The sequence below is a fragment of the Calliphora vicina genome, chromosome 3 (assembly GCF_958450345.1).
Source record: "Calliphora vicina chromosome 3, idCalVici1.1, whole genome shotgun sequence".
NCBI classification, from domain to species: Eukaryota; Metazoa; Arthropoda; class Insecta; order Diptera; family Calliphoridae; genus Calliphora; species Calliphora vicina.
In genome coordinates this window covers 46,975,763-46,987,725 of record NC_088782.1, presented here as the reverse complement: position 1 = coordinate 46,987,725, position 11,963 = coordinate 46,975,763, and the positions used below count along the sequence as shown (strand labels likewise).

At 29.7% G+C, this 11,963-nt stretch overlaps 1 protein-coding gene across 1 annotated transcript in view; it reads left to right on the top strand.

The window, feature by feature from the left end:
- Positions 1–3,649: 3,649 nt before the first annotated feature.
- Positions 3,650–11,963, top strand: part of RpII15 (RNA polymerase II subunit RpII15) — a 54,996-nt gene continuing 46,682 nt past the window's right edge. The window contains exon 1 of the mRNA XM_065503343.1: positions 3,650–3,686. The gene's annotated coding sequence lies outside the window, so the exon portion shown is untranslated. The remainder of the gene's footprint in view (positions 3,687–11,963) is intronic.

Sequence of the window (11,963 nt, the reverse complement as noted above, 5' to 3'; positions counted from 1 at the left end):
AATTTGGGACTAAAATGATCAGACTTGTGAAAAATTCTTCGAGAGTAATTGATCGCTCTGGATCTGAATTCAAACATTTGACATATTAGAATTATTATTATTGTTATTATCAGGGAAACCGGAAATATGCTCTAAAAAAGCGTTTCAAGCGCTTTAAATAATATGCAGTAAAAACTTTAAAATATGCTCTTGAAATTTAAAAAAATATGCTCTTAAAAAAACCAACTTTTACATAATTTTTAACCAAAAATATACTTTTATTTAAAAAAATCAATACAATTCTAAAAAGGTAAAGTAACATAAAATACACAAAAATAACATGAACTAAAGCAAGTATAACAAAAAATAAATAAACATATGGTAAGGCCTCGAGAGGTATTTTTTGATGATATTTTATATAAATATAAAGTCACTTCTTCAATTAAGGTTATTATTGCAATAAATTACAAAATGTTGACTTAAATTTTCAAATAAAAATCGTTGTCTTTTGGATCTGAAAACATTTTTATACATAGAAAATGTTCTTTCAAATTCAACTGATGTTATATATATGCCGAATCTTATATACCCTTCACCAAATTATATTTCAAAATTCAAATTTTAAATACTTTTAGGTAAACAAAATGTATTTGTTTTTTCCTAAGTTGTTTTTTTCATTTTTTGTTAAAAATGTTTTTTTTTCAATAGTTATTTAAAATTTTTTTTTTTGCAAATTTTTTAAATTTAAAATTTTTTTTTTTAATCGAGGCTGTCCAGGTTTTTTCCTCACATCTCAGCCATTTGTGGACCGATTTTTCTGATTTTAAATAGCAAACTTCTCGAAAGCATGTCTGACAGAATTGTAAGTAAGAAATAAGTAAGACAAAATTTGTTTTTGATAAAGTCAATATATGCTATTAAACAGTAAAATATGCTCTAAAAACGCAAAAATATGACATGAATATGATCTTAAAACAATATATATGCAAAAATATGCATTAAAGGGTAAAATATGCCAAAATATGCACTAATAAATCGATGCCAGAATTCTTAAATAGTTCTGAAACTATCTTAAATATCTTATCCATGTGCCCATTAGACTCACCAGAAAAAACATGCATTTGCATATTTTGGTTTCCCTGGTTATTATTATTTGGATCTACAAATTCTAGATAACCGAATATTTCATTCAAAACTTAACCTCGAATGTACCTCTTCTATATTCTCCCACTGTGAGGTGTTTGGTACTTTCTAGAAATTCGACTGCTCTCAGAGTTGAAAAGGTTAAAAGACTGACCAAGTTCGGTAGCCACAAAATCAGTTAAACTGTTTAGTACGTTTTAAACAAACTTCCACCAATTGTATTTGGAAAATTCAAGATCGCGTGTTTGGTTTTTAATAAATTATATGTCATTTTGAATTTTGAAGGATACATATTCTCATTTATTCTCAGTTAGTTATTGAGCATTATAGTAGAAACAAAAAGTTTTTTTTACTTCGAACATGTGGAATTTTGTATCAACGTAGCGTCATATGCGGGAAGTTTGGCTTTACTTCTTTAATTTTTAATATAGTCCAGACCATCCTCCGTCCGATTTCTAGTTGTTTCGCAGAACGCTCTCTTTGGGATTCGCTTGACTTTTGAACAGAGTATCCGATATTGGCTTGATTTGTTCTTGGTCTCAAAAAATGAGCAGTTGTTTTGTCTGGGAATCCACATTTTGCCAGAAAGATCATAGCTAACAATGGTCAATACTTTGAATGATTTTATATTGTACAAATGTTTCAGAATAAAAGCTAAACATTTTAAAAAATCCAGCATTTTTATGTCATACAAATTCGGTTTAGCTATATATGCCGTTTGAGGGTTATTGCTAAAATATGACTGAAAGCGAAGGACCTAGGGCAATGCAATTTTCTACAAATATTCTTTGTTGATCAGAAATGTTTACTACTGAAAATGAGCCAAATCGGTCCAAACAAGAAAAAACTAATTTGAACAAAATGTCCGTCTGTCTGTTGAAGGCACAATAGGTCATAATAGGCATGACCTAGGGAGATCAAAATTTCTCGAAATATTCTATCCTATTCATAATCTGTTTGTATGTTGAAATCAACTTTCCGTAGCCCCCAAATAACTTACAAACATGATTGATACATCAATATATCGGGAATTCTTCTGGCTCAGTTGCTATTTAAAATCGGCTCACAAATGGCAGAGATATAAGGAAAAAACCGGGACAACCTCGATTTTTGGCATATTTCTGATCTATATCTGGCTCATTAATAATGATAAATATTTCAAAGTCCGATGCAATGATATATGTTTAGTAATTTGGGCCTAAAATAGGTCAAAATCGGGAAAAATATTTTTTAACCCGAAGTTTTTTTTACCAAGAAACTATTTTTTTCATAAATTTTTTTTTCAATAATAATTTTTTTTAAAAAATTAAAACAAAACAATTTCGAAAAAATAAAATTTTTTTTTTCAAATTTTGAAAAAAAAAAATTAACTTTTCAAAAACAATTTTGAAAAAAAAATTTTATGTTTAGTTTGGTGAAGGTTATATAAGATTCAGCACAGCCGAATATAGTTCTCTTACTTATTTCTTACTAATATTACTTTTTGGCTTTCGAAAATAATAAATGTTTCAACTAAATTTTCCCAGCGGTTCTAGGAGACTCTCCCGAACTAGTTAGGGTGAAATCTGTAAATTGGTACTTCTCTATGGACTACAAAAAGCACATAATATATAAACTGGAGTTAGCCAATTGATCAGAAATTAGTGGTAATTACTGTCTATAAGCACACAACAAAATAATCGAGGCTATATTAACTAAGTTTGCATAGTTAATTTCTTTTTATATGAAAATGAAAAAATAAGTTTAATTATCTATGCCAATAGGTAATTCAAACAATACACTTTACCTAAAAACTAGTTAATATAACTATTGGAATTAGTAACATCTTCGAATTTATTTGTACGAAGTTTTTTTGTTTATTTAATTGTCAATTGAAAATAAATTTGGTGCAAAAGGGTATGTATATATTAAATTAACTTTAAAAATATGAAAATTTAAATAAATTATATTTTTAGCAATATAGAATGAAGTAAAAGTGTTATTCACGTTGTTGATAGACCTTCCACTTCAGCAGTGGCCCAACAACAATTACAGCAAAGGCGTTCAAAAACTCAAATAAATTTACAAACGCGAGATCCTACGAAACTTTTGGTGAAACAAGTCCCCAAAAGAAATCAAAATTCCACAATACCACCATTTGATTTCTCGAACAAGGAAATCAACAAAAATTTTAGGCATATTTACTAAATAACTTTGTAAATGCCATTCTACCCTTGCTCTTAGTTAAATTTATACTATATTTTTAGGCAATATAACCTATAGAATTTTTTGTGTGAGAGATTCATTAACTACTTGCTGGCTTAAGGATAAATGAAAGTTTGCATATGAATGCTTATGTTCCTGGACAAAATGGTACTTTTTCTAAATTATATTGGTACTTTTTTCCCTATATTATAATGGCACATTTTGGCTTATTAAAATAATCAACATATAGTTAGACATTTTGCTACATTTTAAGATAAATACAATTTTGCATATGTACGTCTAAACTTAACCAATTCTTTTTTTATTTTTTTTCATTACAGATAATTTGAAGCTGATCTAAACTTAGCAACTACTACTAGGTAAGTGAATTGCAATAGTAGATATTTTTCTTATTTAAAAAAAAATAAAACAAATTTAAAAATAGGATATTTATGTTTAAAACAAAACATCCTTTTATCTATTTCCCATTAATACACTTCACATATGTATGTTACCACATGTTGGTTATTTTCTAAAGTATCAAAGGCTTAAAAAACAACACAAACGTTACATTTTATTCCTCCTGTATAACTCTTGTAAATGTGTTAAATGTTTGGCCATAAATCAAGAATTACGAAAATAAAATGCATAAAACAATAATAACCCCTTGATTTCAACAAACAATGAAAACAAAAAAACTCGGTAATCAAAACTATTTGCACGAAATAATGCAAAGCGAAATAAAAATATGAATATTCATAAAAATCAAACAACCATGAAAAACTTATGCTTCATATGCAAAAAATCAAAATTGGAAACTAAAAAAAAAAAAAAAACTCATTGAACTATTAAAAGGCAAATTTATATTAATGGGCCAACGGTAAAGGTATTGGGTTATCTCATATAGAAGAAGGTTTACCCTCCCCTATTTTTTTAAAACTAAATCTCACCAGCAACCCAAAATTTCCATTTCAAAGAAAAATGTTATCTATCTTTTATTAGTTTTTGCCAAATAGACAACACATACGTACAAACATAGGAAAAAAGAAACATCCTTTTTGTTCGCTAAATCTAAATTTTTAGCAAAGAGTAATAAAAGGTTATGCGTAAAAAAATATTTAAATGCCTAGAAAACCACTTTTGATGATTTTACAGTCTGATTTAATCAATGGCAATAAATCGCACATTAAATGTAAACTACAATGTATTTTTACGTTCATTGTCCTGTGTTGTTGGGTATGTATGTTTAACAAAAGGATGTTTAGTGTTTTTCAAGTATCAGTTCTTTCTCTGTTTTTTTTTTGTTTGTTTCCATAAAAACTAACAGCATCCTTTTGTTTAGGATTACTTGTATTTAAAAATAAAAGTGATCTTGTGTAGGTTTTGTTAACATTTTTCGCTTGTTAAAAATTCCTGTTGCTATTGCTAGGATTTTAAGAGTTCAAGGGTTAAATTTGCAAAAATAACAAAACATTACATGCATTGATACCTGACTTTTTGCCGCATAATGCGTTATTATTGTTTGCTTTATTTTGTTTAAACAAATCTAGATCTCAAGTAGTTTATTATTATTTTTATTAGCTGTTTATCTTAATAATTTTCTACACTTGGGTTTCTTTATTTTGAAAGAAACAACAGAATTTTAATGTAGAATTTTTATTATCAATTTTAAGAAAAGAGGTTTTATTTTACATTTCACATTATGCACAATATTTGGATACTTATCACTATGAGTGGTAAAGATATATATATAAGTTTGTCATTGCGTTTGTAATTTCCACATTTTTTATTTGCGACCCCATAAAGAACATATTTATATTCTGGATCGTTGTAGATAACGCACGCAGAGAAAAAACATGGTTGTGGTAACCATAAACTAAGAGCAACATATTATGATCAGATTTTTGCTTGTAGTCCAAAACATATTATGATCATTATTAGTATCATAAAATATCATAATATGTTCTGAAATAATCAAATTATGATAAAAATCAATCATAATATGTTTTGAAATAATCATGTTATGATATAAATCAATCATAATATGACCCAAAGCCATCATATTTATGACCCAATTAAATCATATTATTTCGAATTATTCGAATAATTTAATTTTTTTAAAAAAAAATAAAGAATGAAGTTTTGATGTCGGTTTTTTAATATTTTATTGTTAAAGAAAAACAAAAAATAACGTTAAAGTTAACAATTCAAGTATTGATAATGTTAAAAAACATTCGAAAACAAAGTCCATCATTAAATTTTCAACAGAAATATTCTGATCAGATTAACTCCCGAACAATCTACAAAACAATTGACTAGCAAACCCATTAGTTTCCGTTTTGGAGCTATGCTTTAAAAAACTTGAGCTAGTTGGACATGATCCTGAATTCAAATACAATATAAACGTATTGAGAACTTTTATATGTCGTTCATTAATTCACTATTTCTAAATTATTTATAACAAATTGTATTATACATCAAGCTCTATCAACGTTGGCGAATCTTTGCTTAATAAAGTGGTCTTGGGGAATTACACAATAAAGGGCATCTGTCCAAAGTTTGATATCATTGTCATTGAACGTGGCTTATTTGAAGTCAGGCAGTGCATGATTGACGCGTTTACAAATACGCTAAAAGTTTATTACCATGTTAGACAAAGATGTTCAACGATGGTCAAAATCATGTAAAAGACGAACTCCATGCTTTTCTTGCAACAAAACTTTAGTTTGCAATATTTGTGTTTATCATTCGATTTATTAAATATTTTGCAACACTTACGTACGCGGTTAATAACATCACTTACATATATACATATATTAAGATCATGCCTTCATCTATTTCAATGTAATCATTATAAATGTCATATTCAATGTTACTTTCGACGACCCTTTCAAAATCACATTCTACATCACATTCAACTCCACTTTAATCTAATAAATATTTTGATTATTAACTGAGACTCTTCTAATACTTCGCCAGCTAAATAACAAATATTTTATTCCGTACCTTTTATTTTCATTGGTTCAAGTCCTAAGTTAAAAATTTTGAAAGATTTATTTTTAGAATTGTAACTTCTTGCAGTAATATTTATATATTTATAGAAGTAGCTATCGGAACACTCAACTACAGTGATCGAAAATTCCTTCGTCTTTAGTTATTGGTCGAATTTCAGAAACAATGCAATTTTTGTGAGTCATTATTACTTATTTAAATTTGAAATTATGAAACATTTTAAGCAATTTAATAAATTTAAATATATATGAACATTTATTCGTTTTATTCGATTATTCTACATAAAATTGTTCGAATTTTTCGTTATTCGAAAATGACCATTTTTAAATTGTTCGAATAATTATTCGTAAGAAATTTTTCGATTAATCGAACGATCATTAGTCGAATAGTTATTAGACATCTAGAACAAAAGTAATATTTCAATAGATCTTTTGACACACTTTGTGGAAGAAAAATTTCACCAAATTTTGACCACATATAGAATCTGTTATGTAGATTCATATTAAGTTTTTTTGAGGGGACGATATAAGATTTGTTTTATACATTGGGTGTATGACTTAAAAATGCGGATTATTTTTTAAATTTTTAGCTTTTTATGACCTTTTTTACATCATATGGACATGGATTACGAGGCAAAAGATCTGCTCATCCTTTGAGGTCATGAACAATTCAAGCCATTATCGAAAACTGTGTTCCAAAGTGAAGCGTATTCCAGGGTGTTTTTCGGCCTTTACTTGTTTCAAACGAATCAGTTGCTTTCGGTACAGGTTCGCTGTGATGGTCTGGTCAGATTGCAGCAGCTTATAATAGATAGGATCCTATTGCTCCCACTAAATACTGAGTGCTACCTTAGCGCCATGTATACTGGGCTTTGGTATCGATTCGGCTGGTTGGCATGGATTCACATACGATCTTTTACGATTCGGCTTATTGTAATAGATCCATTTTTCATCGCAAGTAATGATTCGGTGCAAAAATTATTCTCTTTTATAGCGTTCAGGCATCATTTCGGACATGCAGAATCGTCTTTCAATTTCCCAGCTTTTGGATGAATGCTGCTGCTCGCAAACATTTTGAAATTGCTCCTTGAATAGCTCACAATGATTTTTCAATATCGGAGTATTGCCTCCAATTCTTGGTTTTCAAACTTTTTCATCGCAAATAATGATACGATGAAAAAATGATTTTCTTTTATAGCGTTCAAGCAGCATTTCGAACATGCAAAATCGTCTTTTAAGGTCTCTCGGCTTCAATGCGTGTGGTACCCATTTTGAAATTGCTTTTTGAGTAGCTCACAATGATTTTTGCTCTTGTTGAGTTTTAAAACAATCTTCATGAGGTAATGTCTACAATAATTGACCTTGCAACTTTTCTAGCTGGCCTGGGCGATCTTTGTCTTCCGTTCTTCCACTTCTGAACAGCACAAACCATCTCTCGCACGTTGAAACAGATAGAACACATTCGTCATAAGCTTTGGTGAGCAATCGGTGTGCTTCAGTGTCATTTTTCTTTAAATTAGAGAAGTAAAGCAAGACTTCCCGCAGATGACGCTTTGTTGGTACAAAATTCGACATTTTCGAAGCAAAAAAAAAACGTTGTTTTTACACTGCAATGTAACAGAAAAATGTTAATAGCAAAAAATTATTTCTTGTATTATCAAGCTAAGATTCCATACTTTTAGAAAATATTCCAACCTTAACTAACTCAGAAGTTATGGTCCACGAAACATCAAAAATAGGCAAATTTTAGACCTTTTTTAAAAAAATCGTCAAAAATATTTTCACACATATTTTCATAAACACTACATCATTTTTATACACTTAAATACCTGAAGTTGAAGGTTACATTCTTAAAATAACACTTTATCGTTTAATGCAAAATTTTACTTTTTTCACTTTTTAAAAAAATTGCAAAAAATTTTTAAGTTTGACAGCTCACTACGGAGTCAGCTGACAAGATAGATGCTTCAAAATTTACATAGTGATGTAGAATTTTATCTAGTTTTATCCAAATATTAATACAAAATGTAAAATCTTACAACTAAAAGGTGCCCGCCGATCATTTTTCAAAACAAATTTTCTATTATAAACAAATTTTCTTACCAATCAATAAAAAAAACTTTAAGCTAACATTACTCATAACCACGTAATCTGTAGGTTGGATTTTTAGTAAGTAAAAAAAATCATATTTGTCATCAATCAAACCAGGATTACAATAAAAAAGTATTTTTTCATAAGCAACCAATATTTGTCATACTTAATGGAGAAACTAATCCAGCCTAAGGATAAACAAAAAACGAGTATTCAAATTTAACATAAAAAAATTCAAATATCTATACTCATAGTTTATTTTTAAAATACCGATTGATGTTGAAATTACGTGACAAACAGCTCAGCTGTCAAGGCACTACAGGAAAAAGGGTTTTTTTACCTTCATCGTCTTATAATTTATGCGCGAGAGAAAACGCCTCATTGACAAGCCAGCAACAAAACAACGACGAAGATCCTTCAGACAACACAAAAAAAACAACCATATGATCACTAACATAAACCTTTTTTTCTCTACATTTTGCAAACTCACAGTAGCATCTGGGGGTTAGAAAATATGCTTTAGGATGCTTTTTTTTTATTTTGTATAGAAATGATAATTTCAAATGAACCCTCTTCTTGTTGCGATCTAAACGAGTGAGTACAACATGCTGTTTACCTTTTTTGAATATGAAAGGATTTATTTTTACGTTCGTTTTTGTGTTGTTTTTTTTGGAATAAATTAAAATTTATTATAATTTGCATACGTTAAGGATCATTAAATTTGAATACTTTTAGTTTTTAATTTAGTTTTGAAATAGAAAACAGGGGGTTTTTAGAAATTTTTAAATATTGTGAAATTTAGTTTTCTCTAAACTATGATGCGGGCAACACAAGCAGAAAATTTAAAATATATAAAATACGAAATGAAAATAAATTTACAAAAATGTTAATACAAAAAATTCAAACAAAATGTTAGCAATACAGTGTGCGTTGAAAAAAGTGCTACAGTGCGTGTTAATTACAAAATTTAGCTATAATTATAAATAGATATAATAAGATAATTAAAAATGTTTACATTCCCTTGTTCGGCCATATAATTCGTGTCCAACTATCTAGCTTTGGCTTATCATTTAGCCAGTTTTAACGCGTGATTACCTCTACAAATCTGTGGTGTTTTTAAAAAGGAATAAAACGCAGCAAAAAAAATAGTTGTAAACAACATTTAATTTTGTTTAAATTATGAGTTGTAATCAACAGGTAACAATTATTAAAACCACTTTAAAACATGGTCATAATTACGGGGACTTTAATGACACACGCTCACCGCTGGCCGCATGTCTTGGCGCTGGTAAGTTGTTTTTGTCTTTTCATTAAAGATTTGTAAACGTTTTGCTTTAAAACTTAATCTATTGATTGCTTTGAAGTGGTTAAATAATGTGAATGTCTTTGGATTAGTGATGGTAGAGTGGGTGTTGACATTAAGTATCACTTTAGATGACATATCTTTTGAACGCGGTTTTTGTTTTTAATAACTTACATGTCATTTTGAAGGGTACATGTCTGACATTTATTCTCACTTAGTGATTGAATTTTTTTTTTTCTTCGAAAATGTCGAATTTTTTGCCTGAAGTTTTGCTTTACTTCTTTAATTTACAAAAAAAGTGCCGCTGAAGAACAGCGATCGCTCACCGAAACTTATGGTGAATGTTTTCCATCGGTTTCAACATGCAAGAGATGGTTTATTCGGTTCAGAAGTGGTGATTTTTACACGGAAGACGACGACCGCCCAGGCCAGCCAAAAGAGTTGGAAGACCAAGAATTGGAGGCATTACTCCATGAATATTGTTGTAATATCATTGGGAGCTACTCAAGCAGCTCCCAAAACGCTTGACAGCAGCAGGATTCCGAGATGACGACCCGAAAAGATGTTTGAACGGTACATAGTGGGGCAGAATCAAAATTTTTTGAAAATAAATCTGGCATTTCTAAACGGCTGGTCCTATCGGGATAAAATTTGACGTGGGCGTAGCCAACGGGCCCTACAAATGGTACAGAGGCGGCGCTATGGGTGCTCAAACTAGGGTACATTCGAAATGTACAATTTTTAAACACGTACCATTTTTTTGTTTCCCATCCGATTGGAAAGATTTTTTTTGGAAAGCGCTCGGCTGGGCTAGACTATGCTATTTATCTTTTATAATTTCCGAGTTATAGGCATTTCAATTTTGACATACCTTGGTCCGCTTTTTTTAAAAATATAGACCGTAATTTTAGACCGAATGTACTCTAATTTTTTTGTTAGTTAGACAACTAAATTACCTATGATATACAAAAGACTTCAGATCAATATCAATTATGAATCCAAAAATAAACGATTTTCAGTTGAAAATTTCCAAAAATTTTGATAATTTGCTGTTTTTTGGGCGAAAATGAGATGTAACTCTTTTTTTATTGAAAAAAAAACTTTCTTTAAGAACATATGACAATTTTATATTTTTCTGTAAGGTATCTTTAGACAAGGTCAAATGGAATCCAGCAATTCCTAAAAATTGGAGCGAAAATCCCAAATATGGTATTTTTTACAATTTTGCTCATAGGATCCACATTTCCTTCGGGGCTGGGAAAACACTTTGGGGATAAATATGGAACACATAAATGTGTCCAAAGCTGCGATGAAAAATGGATCCATTACGATAACCCGAAGCATAAGAGATCGTATGTGAAGCCCGACCAACCAAGCGAATCGACACTAAAGCAATGATGTTCATTTCATTGTGCTTTCGCGCTGAGTAACAACACACATATTCTTATTCTCTTTAAAAGACCATAACAAATGTCTCATTTTTTTAATAAATTCATTAAGCATTGTTGTTGGTTGGTTTTTGGACGAAGCATAGCAAACACACACGTTTCAATTACAATTGAACACAAAATAACAAAGTCAGAAATAAATAAAAAATTTTAGAGAATTTCGGCCGTATAATGTATATTCTTTTATATCCTTAAAATTTAAATTACATTCATTTAATAAATTGGTTATATCTGGCAAAAATTCTAAATCTAAACATTCTTTATTTTGTTTTTATTTTAAGTGTTTGACATTATGTTTGCTGGGTAGCTCTCTCACCAATACATCTTCATTTTTATTTTTGAACATCACTGCACTAAAGCCAAATATCCATGGCGCTAAGCTTATTCTCTGTATTTGGTGAGAGTAAAAAGGTCCTACCTATTATGAGCTGCTGAAATCTGACGAAACCATCACAGGGAACCTGTACCGAACTCAACCGATTAGTTTGAAGCGAACATTGGCCGAAAGACGCCAATATTTTATCATGACAACGGTCGATCTCATTATACAAATGACTGATATAAGCAAAAAACATCGACTAGATCGATATTTTCACCTATTTTTCATTAATTTTTTTCACCAAAATTATTTTCCCCCATTTTTATACCCTTCACCTTCATAAGAAGGGTATATATAAGTTTGTAATTTCCACAATATTATTTTTCGACCCGATTAAGCCATGTCCGTCTGTCTGTCTGTTTAAATCAACTTTCCGAAACCCCCAAATAACTTACATACACGATCATACATCAATATCTCCGGAA